This window comes from Dermacentor albipictus, chromosome 7 (genome assembly GCF_038994185.2).
Source record: "Dermacentor albipictus isolate Rhodes 1998 colony chromosome 7, USDA_Dalb.pri_finalv2, whole genome shotgun sequence".
Lineage (NCBI taxonomy): Eukaryota > Metazoa > Arthropoda > Arachnida > Ixodida > Ixodidae > Dermacentor > Dermacentor albipictus.
In genome coordinates, this window is record NC_091827.1 from 120,508,221 (window position 1) to 120,528,732 (window position 20,512).

Consider the following 20,512-nt stretch of genomic DNA (forward strand, 5'->3'; position numbering starts at 1 on the left):
CAAGTTGGACACAGAAACCTCGAATAAACTCCATTTGATCGAGCCACAATTACGAAATTTCCCACCGATAACAAAAATACGGCGAATCGAGGTCCTTTTCTGCCGCCTTCGTATAGGTCATACGTATGGCACGCACTCTTATCTCTTGACCGGTAGCGAACCTCCCATATGCTGTAGATGTGGCAAGACACTAACCGTCCTCCATGTCTTGCTGGAGTGTAGAGAAATGGAAACTGAAAGGAAAAAACACTTCCCTCTAGCCTACCGACAAAACATTCCCTTTCATCCTGCAATGTTGCTTGGTGCTGACCCATTTTTTCATAGAAAGTCAGTTTTTAACTTTCTGGAAGATGTTAATTCATTGCAAGTTATAGGCCGAAGAGATTCGTAGCACAGCATCTTACCAGACGCTGCTGCTGCGATAGTAGCAATTTGTAGAGCACGTGCCTACAGGCCCTTGCACTTAAGGGCCTCTTGAGGCAATAGTGCTATTGGCAATTACATATTTTATTCCATCCCTCCGTGAGAACATATCTTTTAAATTCATAGTACACCTTAAAAGTCACTGTGACAATTTTAATAGATATATATTAATTTTACTATTGTTTTAAGGCCCCTATACAGCCAGTTTCCATTATTATAGCCAAACACGACGCCATTGATCATTACTTGCATCACTGACTCCATTAAAACATTGCCTGGCGCTCTTTGGCCATGAGTGGCCCTTGCGCCATAAAACCCCACATATCATCATCATTCGATCGCTGGGCAGCATTGGCGTCCTTTGTCAGGGAGAGGAAGTTGGCCGTTTTCCCGGGTCGGAAGAGGACTTTCTCGGCGGCCGCGTTTCTCGGAGCAGGAAGTTGATCCGGTTGCACCCAATTTCGGAAGCGCCGACGCCGTTTTGGTCCTTCGGAGGCGACCTTGATTGTCGGGGCTTGTTCTGTTAAGCCGAGACCACACGTACGCTTGCGGACGCGCGCTAGCTCGCGTTCGCGCGCCTTGCGCGTGCCGCGCCTCGCGAGTAATGGCGGTTTGCATCCACAAGTACGTGCGGAAGCGCGCGCTCCTGCGCGCTCACACATAATCGGTTGAGAAGACATCGTTTCGTACAGAAATATTTACGGTGCTGCAAAATGCTCAAATAGTGATAAACGTCATTTTTATAATTTTAGAGTTTAGAAACCAAGGTAAAAAAAAATGAAAATGCGCTGTCTTACACGACATAATCAGCTTCGCATGAAGTGGCAGCAGCACTGGCACGCTATCAACGGCGCCGCGTTCCCGCCTTTCCGCGTCGTCTGGCTTTTACTGTTGCTGGAACAGATACTCTTGCTCATGATAATGAAGAGGAGACGAGACCAACGACGGTGCAGGCAGCGGCGACGCTGGTGGGTGCGACCTGTGTTTTTGGCCCGAAAGCAAGAACGACTTTACCACACAGCTGTAAGTACTCTGCTCATTTTACGCAGAAGTGTTTTGTCGTGTCGCTACTCAGTATCTGACCTTGGTTGAATTTGTAATTGCTAAGAAACACGTGCAGCGCTGAAAAGACGATATGCACGCGCTCTTTTTGTGTCATTTCGCCCCCATTGTCGTTAATCTGTAGGGCTTTCTGCTCGCCTTTATATCGCTTAGCAAGTTCATTGTTGTTTTAGTGATGCAAATGACCTCTGGTCACCCTCTTGGCGATCAGGTACATACGATGCATTAACACATGAGACGACCATTCGCCCCCGCAGGGGCGTCTGCGTCAGCAGGCGTTTGGTGTGTGGCGACACCACGGACCCGAGCACACGAGGGTTGGGCCCTCCCGCGTGTAGCCGTGCGCGGCTTAGCCGTGTCTGGGGAAAAGGGGATCCTGGGGGTTGAGCTGATGCTGGGTGATTGGACCTTTATGGCCCCCCGGCGGAGGCAACACACCCCTTTGGCCTCTGCTTCACATAGACGGCACCCCCGGACTGACCCACCCGGGGGAAATCGGTAGTTGCCTTTTCCTGTCTCTCTCTCCCTACAACCTTCGTCTTTTCCTTACTTTCCGCCTTTCCTGTCTCCTTCTCATTTCTTTATTACTTCCGACCTTCCTGGCAGCAAGGGTTAACCTTGTGTGAGTAGCCAACCTCGGTTATATCATATTGGGTTATAGCGGCAACGTACAGCTGGCGTTAGCAGGCCCTGTTTTTCAGACCCTGCAGCGTCCCCTTGTTGGACTCCATGGTGGGTGGCTGGCGTTGCTGCCGAAAACTACACGTCCACACATGGCTACTTCCTTCCCTCCACTACTTGATCGCCCTCAGAAAAGAGGGCGCACCGATGAAGTCTTTCAATTTTTCGGCCGCCAAAAAGAATCGTTCCCGCGTTTCCATGTTATCCATTCCGCAAAACCAGATAAACCAGTAAGAACTATCTCACCCTTCCTTGTTTCCAAATCATTGACTGAAGTCTTTGGTCCTGGATATAAGGCGTCGAGGATGGCAAGCGGTGATCTCCTCTTGGAGCTCCGCGATCAAAAACAATATGAAAAATTGTCAACATTAGTGTCATTTGGGGAAACCCAAATAATTATAACCCCGCACCGCACCATGAACACCACCCGTGGTGTTGTCTCTGATGATGACTTGATGGAGCTCACTGAGGCTGAACTCTTGGAGGGCTTCAGTGACCAGAATGTTGTAAATGTTAAACGAATTAAGATAAGGCGAGATGGAAAAGAGATCAACACGAAACACCTGATACTCACGTTCGGCTCAAGTATCCTTCCCGAGTCCATCGAGGCCGGTTATATCAAACTTCGGGTTCGACCATACGTTCCCAACCCTCTCAGATGCTTTAAGTGCCAACGTTTCGGCCACAGTTCACAGAACTGTCGAGGCCGGCTGACTTGTGCCAAGTGCAGTGACAAAGAACATTCCTCTGAAACGTGCCAGAACACTCCACATTGTGTTAATTGTGATGGTGAGCACGCCGCGTACTCGCGGTCGTGCCCTTCTTGGAAAAAAGAAAAGGAAATCGTTACAATCAAGGTAAAGGAAAACATAACTTTCAAGGAGGCACGGAGGCGGGTATCATACCTGCCCAAGAAAACCTTTGCCGATGTGGCGCGTCAGGGGGCAGCGTCACAACGGCCTCCGGCGGCTGTCCGACTCACAAGCAGTGAGTCGGCAGTTACGCCTTCTGCCCCCGCGGCGGTAGCAGCTAGCGCTGCTCCGTCAACCGAGGAGAAGGGACCATCGACCTCGAAGGTGGGCGCAGCCGAGGCTGCCTCAACTTCCCAGGTCCCTTCCAGCGCTGGCAACGGCCGGCGCAGCCAAATCCCTCAGGGAGCCCCATCGGCCTCCGGGCTGGTGGGCGCAGGGGTCTTGCCCTCCAAGGCAGGACCCTCGCTCGTAACTTCCCGCTCGCAAGAGCACGTGTCCGGCGCCTCACAAGAGGCAATGGACACTACACCTATCCTCCAGGGGCGCCAAGCGCCTAAGGAGCGGCGAGGTTCACTCGAACGCTCCAGAAAGGGCAAGACCCTGATTACAGGGCCTCGAAAGGGCTCTGTAAATAAATCTCTGTAATTTACATAATCACTACTTCTTTTCTGTACACACAGCACCTATTTACTACCAACATGGATACACAGATAATTCAATGGAACGTCAGAGGTCTTCTTAGAAACCTTGATGATGTGCAGGAACTCCTCCAAAAACACAATCCAAAAGTGCTGTGTTTACAGGAAACACACTTAAAATCTATACACACACACTTTCTCCGAAAGTATATTACATTTCGCAAAGACCGCGAGGATGCTGTCGCATCATCTGGCGGTGTAGCCATTATTGTTGACAGAACTGTAGCGTGTCAGCATTTAAAGCTCCAAACGGCCCTTGAGGCCGTGGCCGTTCGAGCCATACTTTTAAATAAACTCATTACCATCTGCTCTTTGTACATACCACCACATTATCAGATTCACAGACGCGACTTAGAATCATTAATAGATGAGCTCGCAGAACCCTATATGATTCTCGGTGATTTTAATGCACACAGTAGTTTGTGGGGCGATCCACGCTGTGATGCGCGAGGTCGCGTCATTGAACAGATGCTTTTCTCCTCTGGAGCATGTCTTTTAAATACAAAGGAACCCACATATTTTAACCTAGCCAACAAGTCATACTCTGCCATAGATCTTAGCATTTTATCGCCGACGCTTTTACCATATTTTAAATGGATTGTGCTTAACAACCCATATGGGAGTGACCACTTCCCAATAATCCTAACTACGCCGAAACAAGATCAATTTCTCCCGCAGGTCCCTCGGTGGAAAATTGACACAGCCGATTGGGAACGGTACCGAACTCTTACACACATGACCTGGTCTGAGATGTCTGGTATAACCTTAGATGACGCTGTTGCATATTTTACAGCTTTTATACTTGATGCCGCATGTAAATGCATTACTCAAGCGAGCGGCATGGGTTCCAAACGGCGTGTTCCCTGGTGGAACGATGCGTGTAGGCAAGCACGGAAGAAGCAGAACAAAGCGTGGGCGCTGCTTCGCGATTCGCCAACAGCAGAAAACTTTGAAAACTTTAAGCATATCAAATCCCAGGCGAGGAGAACGCGCCGACAAGCAAGACGAGAGAGTTGGGCGAAGTACATATCAAGCATCAACTCGTACACAGATGAGAGCAAAGTATGGAATAGAGTGAAAAAAGTCAATGGGCAACACACATATTCCCTGCCTTTAGTGAACAGCCACGGAGAAAGCCTTGAAGACCAAGCCAACTTTCTCGGGGCACATTTTGAATACATATCGAGCTCTTCACACTACTCAGAAACCTTCCTAAAATACAAAACACAAATAGAACAGCAAACATTAGAAAGAAAGTCTGCTAAAAGTGCGGCGTACAACGATCCATTCTGTATAGCAGAACTGCAGGCAGCACTAAACTGTTGTAATACATCCGCCCCAGGTTCAGACCGCGTAATATATGAGATGTTAAAACAATTACCATCCGAAACACAGAAAACCCTCCTTTACCTATACAACGTTATTTGGTCTTCCGGCGAGATCCCCTCTGTTTGGAAGGAGGCTATTGTTATTCCAATCCTAAAACACGGAAAGGATCCTTCCTCTGTATCGAGTTACAGGCCTATAGCATTAACAAGTTGCCTATGTAAAGTATTCGAAAAAATGATTAACTGTCGCCTACTACACTTCCTAGAATCAAACAAATTGCTGGACCCATACCAGTGCGGGTTTCGGGAGGGTCGATCCACCACTGACCATCTCATACGTATCGAGGCACGTATCCGTGAGGCTTTTGTCCATAAGCAGTTTTTCTTATCAGTATTCTTAGATATGGAGAAAGCCTATGATACAACGTGGCGGTTTGGGATTTTGAGAGACCTCTCACAGTTAGGTATACACGGAAATATGTTCAATGTTATCGAAAGTTATCTGTCGAATCGGACATTCCGCGTTCGAGTGGGCACTGTTCTGTCACAGAAATTTGTACAGGAAACTGGAGTGCCGCAGGGCGGGGTGCTCAGCTGCACACTTTTTATAGTAAAAATGAATTCTCTTCGTCTACACATACCACATAACATCTTCTATTCGACGTATGTTGACGATGTGCAGATAGGTTTTCAATCAAGTTCTCTTGCAGTCTGTGAGCGACAGACCCAGCTTTGTCTTAACAGGGTCTCCAAATGGGCTGATGTGAACGGGTTCAGACTGAACCCACAAAAAAGCACCTGTGTCACTTTCTCTAGAAAAAGAGGCCTGCACCCTGATCCTGAAATTGTGTTGCATGGTGAGCGTCTGCCCGTAAACAGGGAACATAAATTCTTAGGCATAATTTTAGACGCGAAACTAACCTTTGTACAGCACATAAAATATCTTAAAGACAAGTGCATGAAAACATTGAATATCTTAAAGGTGCTCTCACGCACAACCTGGGGCAGTGATAGAAAGTGCCTCTTGTACTTGTACAAAAGCCTCATACGCACACGACTAGACTATGGAGCCATAGTTTACCAGTCGGCTACTCCAACTGCTCTAAAGATGCTGGACCCCGTCCACCACTTAGGAATTCGCCTGTCCACAGGCGCCTTTAGAACAAGCCCAGTAGAAAGCCTGTACGTTGAATCGGATGAGTGGTCACTGCATCTGCAGAGAACATATTCGTCTTTCATGTATTTTCTTAGAGTGAACGGAAACAGTCAGCATCCCGCGTATCACACCGTAAACGATTTGTCCAGTTGCCAACTTTTCCGCAACCGGCCCAGAGTGGCACAGCCTTTCTCCATGCGTGTTAGAGACATGGCTGAAGAAACAAGGGTTCCACTGCTTCAATACCACCTTATGTCCCCTGCTATACGGCCCCCGCCGTGGCAGTGGCAACCAATAGAGTGTGATACATCCTTCATAACTGTTACAAAGCGCGCTCCTCTCGCGCATATACGAATGTACTTCTTGGAATTACAACACAAATACGCATGTCCTGAATTCTTTACAGACGCATCAAAGTGTAATTCTGGCGTATCTTACGCAGCAGTCGGTCCATCCTTTTCGGATACCGGTGTTCTGCACACGAGCACAAGTATCTTTACAGCAGAGGCCTACGCCATATTGGCTGCCGTTAAACACATTAAAGAAAGTAATATCACAAAGGCTATTATATACACAGATTCATTGAGCGTTGTAAACGCTTTGAAAACTGTCAAAAAGTATAAAAACCCTATCATTGTATCTCTTTACTCAGCATTACTAACCACCTATGCTTCCAAGCAGCAAATCGTGGTATGCTGGGTGCCGGGGCACCGCGAGATTGAAGGAAACGTGTTGGCTGACCAGCTAGCCACATCCATCCACGCGAATGCTGCAGACATTTCCATGACTGTCCCTGTAATGGACCTTAAGCCCTCCATAAAGAAAGCGCTGAGGGCTTTCTGGCAGCGGTTGTGGGATAAAGAAACAGAAAATAAACTCCATGTTATCAAGCCATATCTTGGCAACTGGCCGCCGGTATCAAAGAACCGCCATACGGAAGTAATACTTTGCAGACTTAGAATAGGACATACATACAGTACACACGCATACCTCTTGTCAGGTGGTGATCCACCCATGTGTGATAAGTGTGGTGAGCCACTTACCGTGCTTCACATCCTGATGCAATGCAGAGAATTAGATGCAAATAGGAAAAAGCATTTTCCATTACCTCACCGGCAACAAATTCCACTACATCCTCAAATGATTGTAGGCATAGAACCTTTCTTCAAACATGAATCCCTGTTTAGATTTTTAAAAGATGTAGATAGTTTCCATATTATAGCCCCAGGAAATCCGTAGCACAGCCTCTAACAGAGGTTTCTGCTGCGGTAGGTGCAATAAAAGAAAGCACCTGCCTCTCAGCCTTTGTACTCAAAGGCCCCCGGAGGCATTAGTGCTATTTACATATTCTCGCATTTTAGCTCCGTGATCACTTATCACGCGTACTTTATCCAGAGACCACTACATGTATCACTATCATAATTTTATGCTATATCCTATTTTACGCTTCCATGTCACTGATTGATTTTAGGCCACTTTACAGCCATGTTACATTCCACCATCGCCACTCACAAATCAGCGCTTAACACAACATTATCAGTCATGGCGCTCTTTGGCCATACCTGGCCCTTGCGCCACTAAACAACACACATCCATCCACGACCATTCGCAGCCACGTCTATTATGTCTGGATGATTGTTTACATTCTTCATGGCAATTGCAGATGTGCCGCATGCGACAAGGAGATCACAGATTTTTCTGCAAGTACTACAGAATGACGCCGCAGCTTTTCGATAAGCTGTTAAACTTTGTCGCTGCGGACCTGACCCGACAGCAGTTCATCAGGGAGCCCTTGGAGCCTGCAGAGCGACTGGCGATGACATTGAGGTTCGTAGAAGTACATTCCACATTGTGAGTAAAATTATTTACCAGTGGAGTACCATGTATATGCTGCTACAGTTGTAATGCTATTACATTTTTTAACATTATACTTTGCTGTATATTTTAAAGAAACTGCATAGGCTGCTGCTATGAAGTGTTTCTGTTACAGAGGTTAATCATATAGCATGGCAGTTATCAGGCTAGGGCCCAGTCTCTCAGGCTAGGGAATGCTGGCCCACAGTTTGTGTATAGAACAGCAATTTCCTGCTATTTTACACCTCTTATGTATTATGGGGTTGCTTGCAGAAATGGGATGATATTAATTTGTATTGGTTCATGAGGGGTAAAATGTAAATATGCAGATTTCCAGTGCATTGGGTGCACGTGCCCATAATTAAATCATGGTTCTGGCACGTAAAACCCCTCAGTTAGATTGGTGTGTGAGGGCAATTTTCGTTCTGTTTGTCATGTTACATTTACCTGGCATCAGGGCAGGAGATATGCCAAGTAGCGCTGTTATATCGTGTAGGTCTTGAAACTGCCAGGCAATGCATACACGACACATGTCGAGCAATATGGGCACGCCTCAAGGATCATTTCATGCAAGTAAGTATGCCATTACACTTCACTTATAACTGCTGCACAGTGATGATTGCTGGTAGTGCGGGCAAAATGTTTGCCAATTAATTAAAGAATGATCAGCCTTCAAGCAGTACCAAAACACTAGGTAATCAGCTTTGCCTTGGTACATTAGAGGCAAAGCATTTCTTCTACTGCATAAATGTGTGTTACCCCCGCAGGGGCGTCTGCGTAAGCAGGCGTTTGGTGTGTTGCGCCACCACGTACCCGAGCACACGAGGGTTGGACCCTCCCGCGTGTAGCCGTGCGCGGCTTAGCCGTGTCTGGGGAAAGGGGGATCCTGGGGGTTGAGCCGATGCTGGGTGCTTGGACCTTTAAGGCCCCCCGGCGGAGGCAACACACCTCTTTGGCCTCTGCTTCACATAGACGGCACCCCCGGACTGACCCACCCGGGGGAAATCGGTAGTTGCCTTTTCCTGTCTCTCTCTCCCTATTACCTTCGTCTTTCTCTTACTTTCCACCTTTCCTGTCTCCTGCTCTCTTCTTTTTACTTCTTTTTTCCTGGCGGCAAGGGTTAACCCTGTGTGGATAGCCAACCTTGGTTATTTCATATTTGGTTATAGTAGTAATGTACAGCTGGCGTTTGCAGGCCGTGTTTCACAGGTCCTGCAGCGTCCCCTTGTAGGACTCCACGGTGGGTGGCTGGCGTTACTGCCGAAATCTCACATATGTTTATGGCTACCTCCTTCCCTACACTCCCCGATCGCCCTCAGAAAAGAGGGCGCACCGATGAAGTATTCAAATTTTTTGGTCGGCAAAAAGAATCTTTCCCTCGTTTCCACGTTATCCATTCTGAAACACCAGCTAAACCAGTGCGAACAATTTCTCCATTTCTTGTATCGAAGTCCCTTACCGAAGTTTTTGGTCCAGGATATAAGGCGTCGAGGATGGCTAGCGGTGACCTCCTCCTGGAGCTCCGCGATCACAAACAATTTGAGAAACTGCCTAAACTTGTATCATTTGGGGAGACCCAAATAGTAGTAACCCCGCACCGCACGATGAATACCTCCCGCGGCGTTGTCTCAGACGATGATTTGCTGCAGCTCTCTGAGGCTGAACTCTTGGAGGGCTTCAGTGAACAAAATGTTATAAATGTCAAAAGAATCAAGATGAGGCGAGATGGTAAGGAACTTGCGACCAAACACCTAATACTCACCTTTAACTCAAGTGTCCTGCCCGAGTCCATCGAGGCCGGGTATATCAAGCTCCGTGTTCGTCCATACATCCCTAATCCCCTGCGTTGCTTCAAATGCCAGCGTTTCGGTCACAGCTCGCAGAGCTGCCGAGGCCGCCAAACCTGCGCTAAATGCAGTGCTAATGAGCACACTTCTGAATCGTGTGAAAACTCTCCACTGCGTAAACTGTGAAGGCGAGCACGCTGCATACTCGCGGTCGTGCCCGTCTTGGAAGAAAGAAAAGGAAATAGTTACGATTAAAGTTAAAGAAAACATAAGTTTCAAAGAAGCACGCAGGCGGGTATCTTTCCTGCCAAAGCACACCTTTGCCGAAGTGGCGCGTCAGGGGGCAGCGCCACAACGGCCTCCAGCGGCTGTCCGTCCCACACCCAGTGAGGCGGCAGTGACGCCATCCGCCCCCTCGGCGACTGCAGCTAACGCTGCTACGCCACCACAGCAGGCGGGGCCAACGACCACGAAGGTGGGCGCAGCCGAGGCTACCCCAACCTCCCCGGCCCCGTCCAGCGCTGGCAACAACCGGCGCAGCCAGATCCCTCAGGGAGCCCCACCGACCTCCGGGCTGGTGGGCGCAGGGATCTTGCCTTCCGAGGCAGGACCCTCACAGAAAACTCGCTCGCAAGAGCATGTGTCCAGCGCCTCCCAAGAGGCAATGGACACTACACATGTCCTCACGGCGCGCCAAGCGCCTAAGGAGCGGCGAGGCTCACTCGAACGCTCCAGAAAGGGCAAAACCCCGATTACAGGGCCTCGAAAGGGCTCTGTAATCTAAGACATCTTTCAGTTTCCGTACACACAGCACCAACTTACTTTAAAAATGGATACACAAATAATTCAGTGGAATGTCCGAGGTCTTCTTAGAAACCTAGATGATGTGCAGGAACTCATCCAAAAACACAATCCAAAAGTGCCGTGTTTACAGGAAACACACCTAAAATCCAAACACACAAATTTTCTCCGACAGTACATAACTTATCGCAAAGATCGCGATGATGCTGTCGCATCATCGGGTGGTGTCGCCATTGTTATCCATAAGAACATTGCGTGTCAACTTTTACAGCTAAAAACGCCTCTCGAAGCAGTGGCGGTCCGAGCTGTTCTTCTAAACAAACTCATCACCATTAGCTCTCTTTACATACCCCCACATTACCAATTAACGAAACACGAATTTCAATCTTATGTAGATCAATTGCCAGAACCTTATGTTGTTCTTGGCGATTTCAATGCGCATAGCACCTTGTGGGGAGACTCTCGCATCGATGCGCGAGGTCGTCTCGTTGAACAGTTCCTTTTTTCTTCTGGAGCGTGCATTCTAAATAGGAAAGAACCCACATATTACTCTCTTGCAAACAGATCCTTTTCGTCAATAGATCTTAGTATAGTCTCCGCGTCTATACTACCCGAACTCAACTGGGAAGTTACGAGCAATCCTTACGGGAGCGATCACTTCCCCGTACTGCTAAAAACATCTAAAGAAAATGAATTTCCCCCACAAGTTCCTAGGTGGAAGATAGATACAGCCGACTGGGAGAAATTTCGAAATCTATCTAGACTCTCATGGGCTGATATGTCTTCTCTAGAAATCGATGCCGCTGTGGAGTATTTTACAGCGTTCATAATAGATGCCGCATCTAAATGCATATCTGAAGGAAGCGGTTTGGGATGCAGACGGCGTGTCCCGTGGTGGAACGAGGAATGTAGGATTGCTCGTAAGAAACAGAACAAAGCGTGGGGGTTGCTACGCGCTTCCCCCACTGCAGAGAATCTTATCAACTTTAAGAAAGTAAAATCTCAAGGCAGGAGAACCCGCAGGCAGGCCAGAAGAGAAAGTTGGCAGAACTTTTTATCAAGTATAAACTCGTTTACAGATGAGGCGAAAGTCTGGAACCGCGTCAAAAGAATTAGAGGGCGGCAAACATATTCACTCCCACTAGTAAATACACAGGGCGATACACTGAAAGATCAAGCCGACTCACTGGGGGAACACTTTGAGAGTGTATCAAGCTCAAATCATTATTCACAATCCTTCCTAAAATATAAACAAATCGAAGAATGCAAGCCACTCACCAATAAATGCCGACAGAATGAACCGTACAATTGCCCTTTTAGTGCTGCCGAGTTGAAAGCTGCCTTGAGCGCATGCAAGACCTCTGCACCGGGATCCGATAGAATCATGTATGCCATGCTCAAAAATTTACACAATGACACACAAGTAACACTACTTACACTCTTCAACACTATCTGGGACGCAGGGTACCTTCCAACGGCATGGAAAGAAGCCATTGTGGTCCCTGTTTTGAAACAAGGGAAAGACCCTTCTTCAGTGGCAAGTTACCGCCCGATAGCCCTCACAAGCTGCATGTGTAAGGTATTTGAAAAAATGATAAATCGGCGACTCATCCACTTCCTTGAACAAAACAAAATGCTTGATCCCTTTCAGTGTGGCTTCCGAGAAGGGCGCTGCACAACCGACCATCTTGTACGTATTGAAGGACATATTCGTGACGCGTTTGTACACAAACAGTTCTTCTTATCGATATTCCTCGATATGGAGAAGGCGTACGATACGACCTGGCGGTATGGAATCTTGAGAGATTTGTCAGAAATGGGCATTCATGGTAATATGCTAAACGTAATAAAAAGCTACCTGTCCAATCGTACCTTCCGGGTGAAAGTAGGCAATGTGCTGTCACGTCCTTTTGCACAAGAAACCGGTGTACCCCAGGGTGGCGTGCTCAGTTGCACACTCTTTATTGTTAAGATGACAACACTTCGTGCTTCCGTACCACCCGCCATCTTTTACTCTGTCTATGTGGACGACATTCAAATAGGTTTCAAATCCTGTAACCTCGCAGTGTGCGAAAGACAGGTACAGCATGGTTTGAACAAGGTGTCAGGGTGGGCAGAGAAAAATGGATTCAAAATCAATCCTCATAAGAGTTCTTGTGTTTTGTTTACAAGGAAGAGAGGCCTAGTTCGGGATCCCTGCTTGGAAGTGTGTGGACAACAGATACCTGTAAACAAAGAACATAAATTTCTAGGTGTCATACTTGACTACAGACTCACTTTCGTCCCCCACATTAAATATCTTAAAGAAAAATGTCTGAAAACAATGAACATAATGAAACTTCTTTCCCAGACTACGTGGGGTAGTGACAGGAAGTGTTTAATGAATCTATATAAAAGCCTCATTCGATCACGACTAGACTACGGTGCCGTCATTTATCACTCTGCCACCCCCAGCGCACTAAAGATGCTAGACCCTGTTCACCATCTGAGTATCCGTTTAGCCACAGGAGCTTTCAGAACGAGTCCCGTACAAAGTTTATATGCAGAATCGAATGAGTGGTCACTACATATCCAGAGAACATACATCAGCCAAACATATTTTTTGAAAGTCCACTCTAATCCCGAACATCTCTGTTTTAACACCATTAATGATATGACATATGCTACACTATTTCGTAATCGTCCTTCCGTAAGACAGCCTTTCTCGCTGCGTGTGAGGGAGCTTAGTCATGAAATGCATGTTCCAATCCTCGAACTTCGCCTAATGCCTCCAGCCAAGCTGCTACCTCCTTGGGAGTGGCAGTCGATACAATGCGATACATCTTTCATTGAAGTTACAAAAAACGCTCCAGAGATTGAAATCCAGATGCATTTCCGGGAACTCCAGCACAAACACTCCTGCACGGAGTTCTACACAGACGCATCGAAGTCACACGACGGGGTGTCCTATGCAGCCGTCGGGCCATCCTTCTCAGAAACCGATGTACTGCATGCGGAAACTAGTATCTTTACGGCGGAGGCTTACGCACTATTGTCGGCTGTGAAGCATATAAGGAAATCAAAACTCCAGAAAGCAGTCATATATACGGATTCCCTTAGTGTTGTGAAGGCCTTGATGGCTTTCTCAAACCACAAAAATCCAGTAATTAACGAACTTTATTCTGCTCTGTGTAAAGCGTATACAGGTAATCAGCATGTCATCATATGCTGGGTGCCAGGTCATAGGGGCATCGAAGGTAACATTCTTGCGGACCAGATGGCCACGTCAGTTGCATCGCATTCTGCTAATCCCACCGCTGCAGTTCCTGTCACAGACCTGAAGCCCTTCTTACGGAGGAAACTACGGAACCAGTGGCAACGGCTATGGGACGCAGAAACAAATAATAAGCTCCACGTGATAAAGCCACAGTTAGGATTCTGGCCTTCCGTAACAAAATCACGCCGGACAGATGTCCTATTCTGTCGTCTGAGAATAGGACGCACATTTGGCACACATAACTTTTTACTCACCGGAAACGAGCCTCCAACCTGTGGTAGATGCGGGGAGAGGCTGACCGTCCTCCACGTCCTCCTGGAGTGTCGGGAAGCCGAACATGAAAGAAAGAAGCATTTTCCCTTAGCATACCGGCAGCGCATCCCCCTTCATCCAGTAATGTTACTAGGCCCAGAACCGCTGTTTGACTCCAGCGCAGTCCTGGGCTTCCTGAAAGATGTTGTATTACATGTTATAAGCCCCACACACTCGTAGCGTCTCCTCTTTCCAGAGGATGCCGCTGTGATAATCTTTTTTATGTAGCACATGCCTCTAAGCCCTTGTGTCTCAAGGGCTCTAACGAGGCAGTGGTGCTCTAGTGAATTTTAGAATCTTATATATTTTCTATTTTGCATCATTCTTTTACGATGGATTTTAAAGTTCATAGTATTCGTCATCAGTCATCGCCATAATTTTATAGCACGTAGATTTTACGCACTTTACAGCGACTATTTTAGGCCACTTTACAGCCAAGTCACATCTTCCAGAATACATCCTTAACACTACCACCAGTCATGGCGCTCTTTGGCCAAACCTGGCCCTTGCGCCACAAAACAACACACATCATCAAATGTGTGTTACACCGAGCTTGGTCCTGTGGACATAGCAATTACGTTTATCACTTGAAATGACACTGCACACTTTCTAGCAATATGGGCATTGTGTGCCACTGATTTTTCCAGTCAGTAGTAATGGCAAGTGCCGTACTAGTCTAGACACCAACCCAAGAGGAGTGGGAGAAGATTGCTGAAGGATTTTCAGCTCGATGGCAATTCCCCAATTGCTTGGGGGCTGTCGATGGAAAACATGTAGCAATCACATGCCCACCAAATTCTGGGAGTAATTACTTCAACTACAAGGTAAACTGCTATGCTTTCATTTTATTTGCTTTGTGTACTAAGGATGCTGTTTCTTTTGGTAATTGCAATTCTGCCAGGAAGGTGCTTTGTAGATGTTACAATTTACATGCAGTGCAAGTCAGGTGCCATGTACAGTGCATTGTAGTGCTGTACAAAAAAACTCAAATGCAAATGGGCATATGGTTATAAAATGAGGTATTGTGGTTCCTTAACCTTCAAGCATATGAGGGGTATGAGTATGAAAGTAGACTATTGAGTTTAACGATTGACAACTCACTAACATCCAGAGCATCCTTTGATGCTTTTGCAGTTGCCTGCATTCTGCAGCCATTTCAGTAAACTTTCTTATACGATAGTACGCAGGTGACAATAGTACCAAGCCTTGCTTGCTAAACAGGCCACTCAAATTGCCTGACAGTGGCCGTAAATTTGCTGTTTGCATGTGAATGTCGACAGTTGCTCTGATGCTTTATTTCAGTGAACATATTCAATTCTCCTCATGCATGCTTTATTTCAGGGAACATATTCAATTGTCCTCATGGCTGTCGTTGACAGCAGTTGCAAGTACGTGCTTGTTGATGTGGGGGTTGAAGGTCGCGTGAGCGACGGAGGCGTATTTAAACACTGCATTTGGCAAGGCCCTTGTCAATGGAGACCTACCTCAATATACCCTCACTTGGCCTGCTCCCAGGAACTACAACAGCTTTACCCCACGTCTTCGTTGGGGATGAAGCTTTTAAGTTAAGAAAAGACTTTATGCGCCCATTTCCTTCCAAGCAACTTGGGGATGAAAGAAGAGTCTTCAACTACAGGTTGAGCCGAGCAAGGTATGGTGCACTAAGATAGTGAAATTCAAAAATGAGACACTGACAGTCATTCTTTCTTTTAATAATCAACCTTTTATTGCAAAATCAATGCAAGTAGAGGTCTTGAAGAATACTTGAACAATCTGAACTGCTTCAGAGCTTCTCTCTGGTGTCCCTTTAAAGTGCACAAGTACTGCGCAAGGAATTATTATACCGCAAGAAAAATACACGCATAGTACTTCTGACACTGGATTTCTTGCAGTCTTTGTATCATTACTGTAAACATGTCTTCTAAAAAGGCAGACTAAGGGAACAGGTTTTTCTAACCATTTTTTTTTAAAATAAATGTTTCTGAAGTTTGAATTTCAATGTTTGTTTGCTATATTCCGACAGACGGTGTGCTGAAAACGCGTTCGGGATCGCAGCAGCAAGGTGGCGTATCCTACTGCGGACCATTAACTTGCTCCCCACAAACGTGGACTTTGTTGTCAAGGCTGCCTGTGTCTTGCACAACTTCCTAACTGTCCTCAATCCACAGTCGGACAATTACAGTGATCAAGAGGACAAGTTTGGAAACTTTGTAGCAGGACGCTGGCGCGAAAGCATCCAAGCTGCGTTGGGAGACGACAGAATGCAGCAGTTTACCCCCCTTCAGTCAACACGATCAAGAAACTACGACAGTGAAGCTGCACATGCCAGGAACCTCTTTGCAGCCTATTTTTGCAGCAAAGTAGGTGAGGTTCCATGGCAGTGGCACCAACCAGGTGTTTCCAAAGAAGGCGCTTTGAAGCGTCTACGTGAGCAGCAGTTCTACCAGCTGCAATGATGGTGAGCATTTCCTCGAAAGAGCAAAAGCCACATTGTGACTTCATAACAGTCATTCATAATTGCTGTTCACTGTGGCTTATCAGTTATGCTGTTTACGTGTCAATTTTGTGGCACCTGTGCAAGAAAAAAATGTTTGTGTTATTACTTTGTTCATCCATGTTGTGAAGTGTGTAGTCCACTTACTTGATGGTAACTGGATGTTTGATGTGGAGTAGAAATAGACTTGAACTGTGGTATTCATGAATATCGAAACCGTAAACATTTTATTTCCAACCACAAAAAAATACATTTATTTAAGCATACCCAGCTACTGCTGGCTTGACAGGTAGGGCCGTACTGGCCAGCCAAGCTGCCGCGAATGCAACTGTCGCTCCCCATTGGCTCCATTGTAGTTTGCCTGAAGTGGCAGGCCACAACTATGCTGTTGCAAAGAGTATTGCACGTGCATGTGCAAGCATTGATGAGGTAGAACATATCACATTATGTAAGGAGGGCTTCAAATAGGAAAAAAAGCACCTATAAATAAGTGCAAATTGAACACAAAACAACGACATAGAAATATCATTGGGAAGCAACGTGCATGTTAAAGAATGGAGAATGCAGCGTAAAGCAGTAAAAAACAGGACATAAAAAGCAAACAAATGAGGTGAGGCATCAAAGTACAGTAATACACAAAGGACTATGGTAAAAACAGCCATACGAGTATCTGGAGGTACGCATTTTTCTTGGTTTCCACAACTTGGCTTTCAAGAAGAGTATTGCACAGGTGAAAGGCACGTGCATGCATTGAAAAGCTAAAATGTATCACGTCATGTACGGATAACTAGGAATGGGAAAATAAAAACTGAACACTGACCAGTGCACATTGAACACATGAAAACATATCCAGAACATAAAAAAGCCGAAATAAAAGTACCTGCCTTGGTAGCTCAGTGGCCATGGTGTTGGGCTGCTGAGCAAGAGGCCGCGGGATCGAATCCCGGCTACAGCGTGCACATTTCTATGGGGGCAAAATGCGAAAACACCTGTGAACGTACCTTTAGGTGCACGTTAAAGAACCCCAGGTGGTCAAAAGTTCTGGAGTCCTCCACTACGGCGTGCCTCATAATCGGAAAGTGGTTTTGGCACGTAAAACCCCATAATTTAATTTTTTGAAATAAAAGTATCAGTGACAAGCAGCTAGCGTGTTAAAAATGCATAATGCAGCATCACAATAAAGCAGTAACAAACAGGACATAAAAGCAAGCATATAAGAGATTAGGTATCAAAGTACAGTAATACACAATTCAATATGATAACTATGGTTGTACGAGTATCTGGAGGTACACTTTTCTTGGTTTCCACAACTGGGCTATCAAAAAGAGTATTGCACAAGTAAAAGGCACATGCAATCATTGACCAGTTAAAATGTATGACATTATGTAAGGACGACTAGAAACAAGAAAATAAAAGTAAGCAATAAACATCAAAACCACATAAATAAGTGCAAAGTGAACACATGAAAACTAAAAAAAATTTATGAAATATCAGTGACAAGCATATAATGTGTTAAAGTATGCAGCATCACAATAAAAGATGGAACATAAAGAGTGAATATATGAGAAGTGAGAGATCAACATACTGTAATATAGAATTGAACACATTGAAAAAGAAAATAAAGAATAATAGTATGAGTACCTGGTGGAATGCAGTATGAGCAACTTCTGACATTTTCTTGGTTTCCATAACTTGGCTATTGAGAAGGTTATTGCACGGGTCGACAACACATTAAATTTAAAAGTAAAAGTATGTATACAAAAGTAAGAAAACAAACATACTCGAAAAACATGCTGCCTTGATGTGCTGGTTTATAGTATCACTGTGCCTTCATGGTGCAGACAGCACATGGACGAGCAAAATGAACAGATAGCATAAACATTGCTCCTTTGTTTCTTTGGCGATGTGCGATCGGCACTCTGAAGCTGCAGTGAGAAGGTGCCGAGTATGACAAAAAGAAAAAAATTAATCAGTTAATTCCTTAATGACATTCAAAATCTTTATATACATGTCCACTTGTTTTTCCGTTCTCACTCGCTTCATGAGTGGAACAAGTGACATTGCAAACAGCTCGATGTGATCTGTCGGCTTTGTTGTTTCGAGAGCACCGGTGACACGCTGAAGCTGCTGCGCCAACAAATCGTCTGCATTTACCTTTCTTTTCCTGCTCGTAGGCGTGCCGGACGACGTTACTGAAGACGCCTGTGCACGAGGTGCAGGCGTTGCCGCTGGCGGCACCGACACCTCTGTTACCACCACATCCTCCGCCTCCTTCTCCTGCTCCTCCAACTCGTACACGTGCACGTACTCCTCATTGGCAAAGTGGCACATGTCGTCAAAGAGCTCTGCAGCAGTGGGCCCTTCCTCCAGGTTGTTATGGCTTGCTCCGACAGGTTCCTCCTGCTGGCTCAGCATTTGGAAGTTCCCTGATGTGCTGATACATTTGAAGAAAGAAATGTTCATTGTAGATACTTTTGGCTGTAAATATTTCAAATAATTCAAAAAGCAATGTGAAAATAAAGTTCATTAATTAAATTGTACAAGTGCTCTTTATCTGAAGGGGTCACCCAAAGATATCTAACACATGGATACACATAACACTTTAGCGTCATCATTTACTTTTATTCTAGTTTACATTGCCATTCCATATAGTAGCACATTCTACATTTCAGTGAACACAAGACTCTTCCCTGACTGAAAAAAGTTAATGCTTTAGAAGTAATGTTTGTTATCCCATAAATAAGCCATATTGCACTGCTGGAAAATGCAATGTTAAGAGTGACCTGAGTCCTTGAATTTTTAGAAATGTGCTGTGTGCTGTGTGCAGTAACATTTGTATCTAAAAATGGTACACTGAATTATTTTATGCATGCTAAACAAATATTACAGTGCCATTTGATGAAATTATAAGCTTTACAACCTAGCTACAGCCACAGATCCCATCCATTGAGGTTAATTGACCATTAACAGCCGATGTTACAAAATACATACCCCGCAGGGGCGTCTGCGTCAGCAGGCGTTTGGTGGGTTGCGACACCACGGACCCGAGCACACGAGGGTTGGACCCTCCCGCGTGTAGCCGTGCGCGGCTTAGCCGTGTCCGGGGAAAAGGGGATCCTGGGGGTTGAGCCAATGCCGGGTGTTTGGACCTTTACGGCCCCTCGGCGGCGGCAACACACCCCTTTGGCCTCGGCTTCACATAGACGGCACCCCCGGACTGACCCACCCGGGGGAAATCGGTAGTTGCCTTTTCCTGTCTTTCTCTACCTACAACCTTCGTCTTTTCCTTACTTTCCACCTTTCCTGTCTCCTTCTCATTTCTTTATTACTTCCGACCTTCCTGGCAGCAAGGGTTAACCTTGTGTGAGTAGCCAACCTTGGTTATATCATATTAGGTTATAGCGGCAACGTACAGCTGGCGTTTGCAGGCCCTGTTTTTCAGGCCCTGCAGCGTCCCCTTGTTGGACTCCATGGTGGGTGGCTGGCGTTGCTGCCGAAATTTCACATATATTTATGGATAGCTCTTTTCCTCCATTCCGTGATCGCCCTCAGAAAAGAGGGCGCACCGATGAAGTTTTTCAGTTTTTCGGACGCCAAGTCCACAACTTCCCACGTTTCCACGTAGTTCACTCGGAAAAACCCGGCAAACCAGTGCGCACTATTTCACCGTTCCTTGTATCAAAGACTTTGACTGATGTTTTTGGAGCCGGATATAAGGCGACCAGGATGGCAAGCGGTGATCTCCTCCTTGAGCTCCGCGATAAGAAAGAATACGAGCAACTGTCTAAGCTTGTGTCATTTGGGGATAACCAACTAACAGTAACCCCGCACCGTACTATGAACACCACCCGGGGCGTTGTCTCGGACGATGATTTGCTGGAGCTCACTGAGGCTGAGCTCTTGGAGGG

General features: G+C 46.2%; 1 pseudogene; it reads left to right on the forward strand.

The window, feature by feature from the left end:
• Positions 1-19,120, forward strand: part of LOC135909552 (uncharacterized) — a 218,299-nt pseudogene extending 199,179 nt beyond the window's left edge.
• The last annotated feature ends 1,392 nt before the right edge of the window (positions 19,121-20,512 follow it).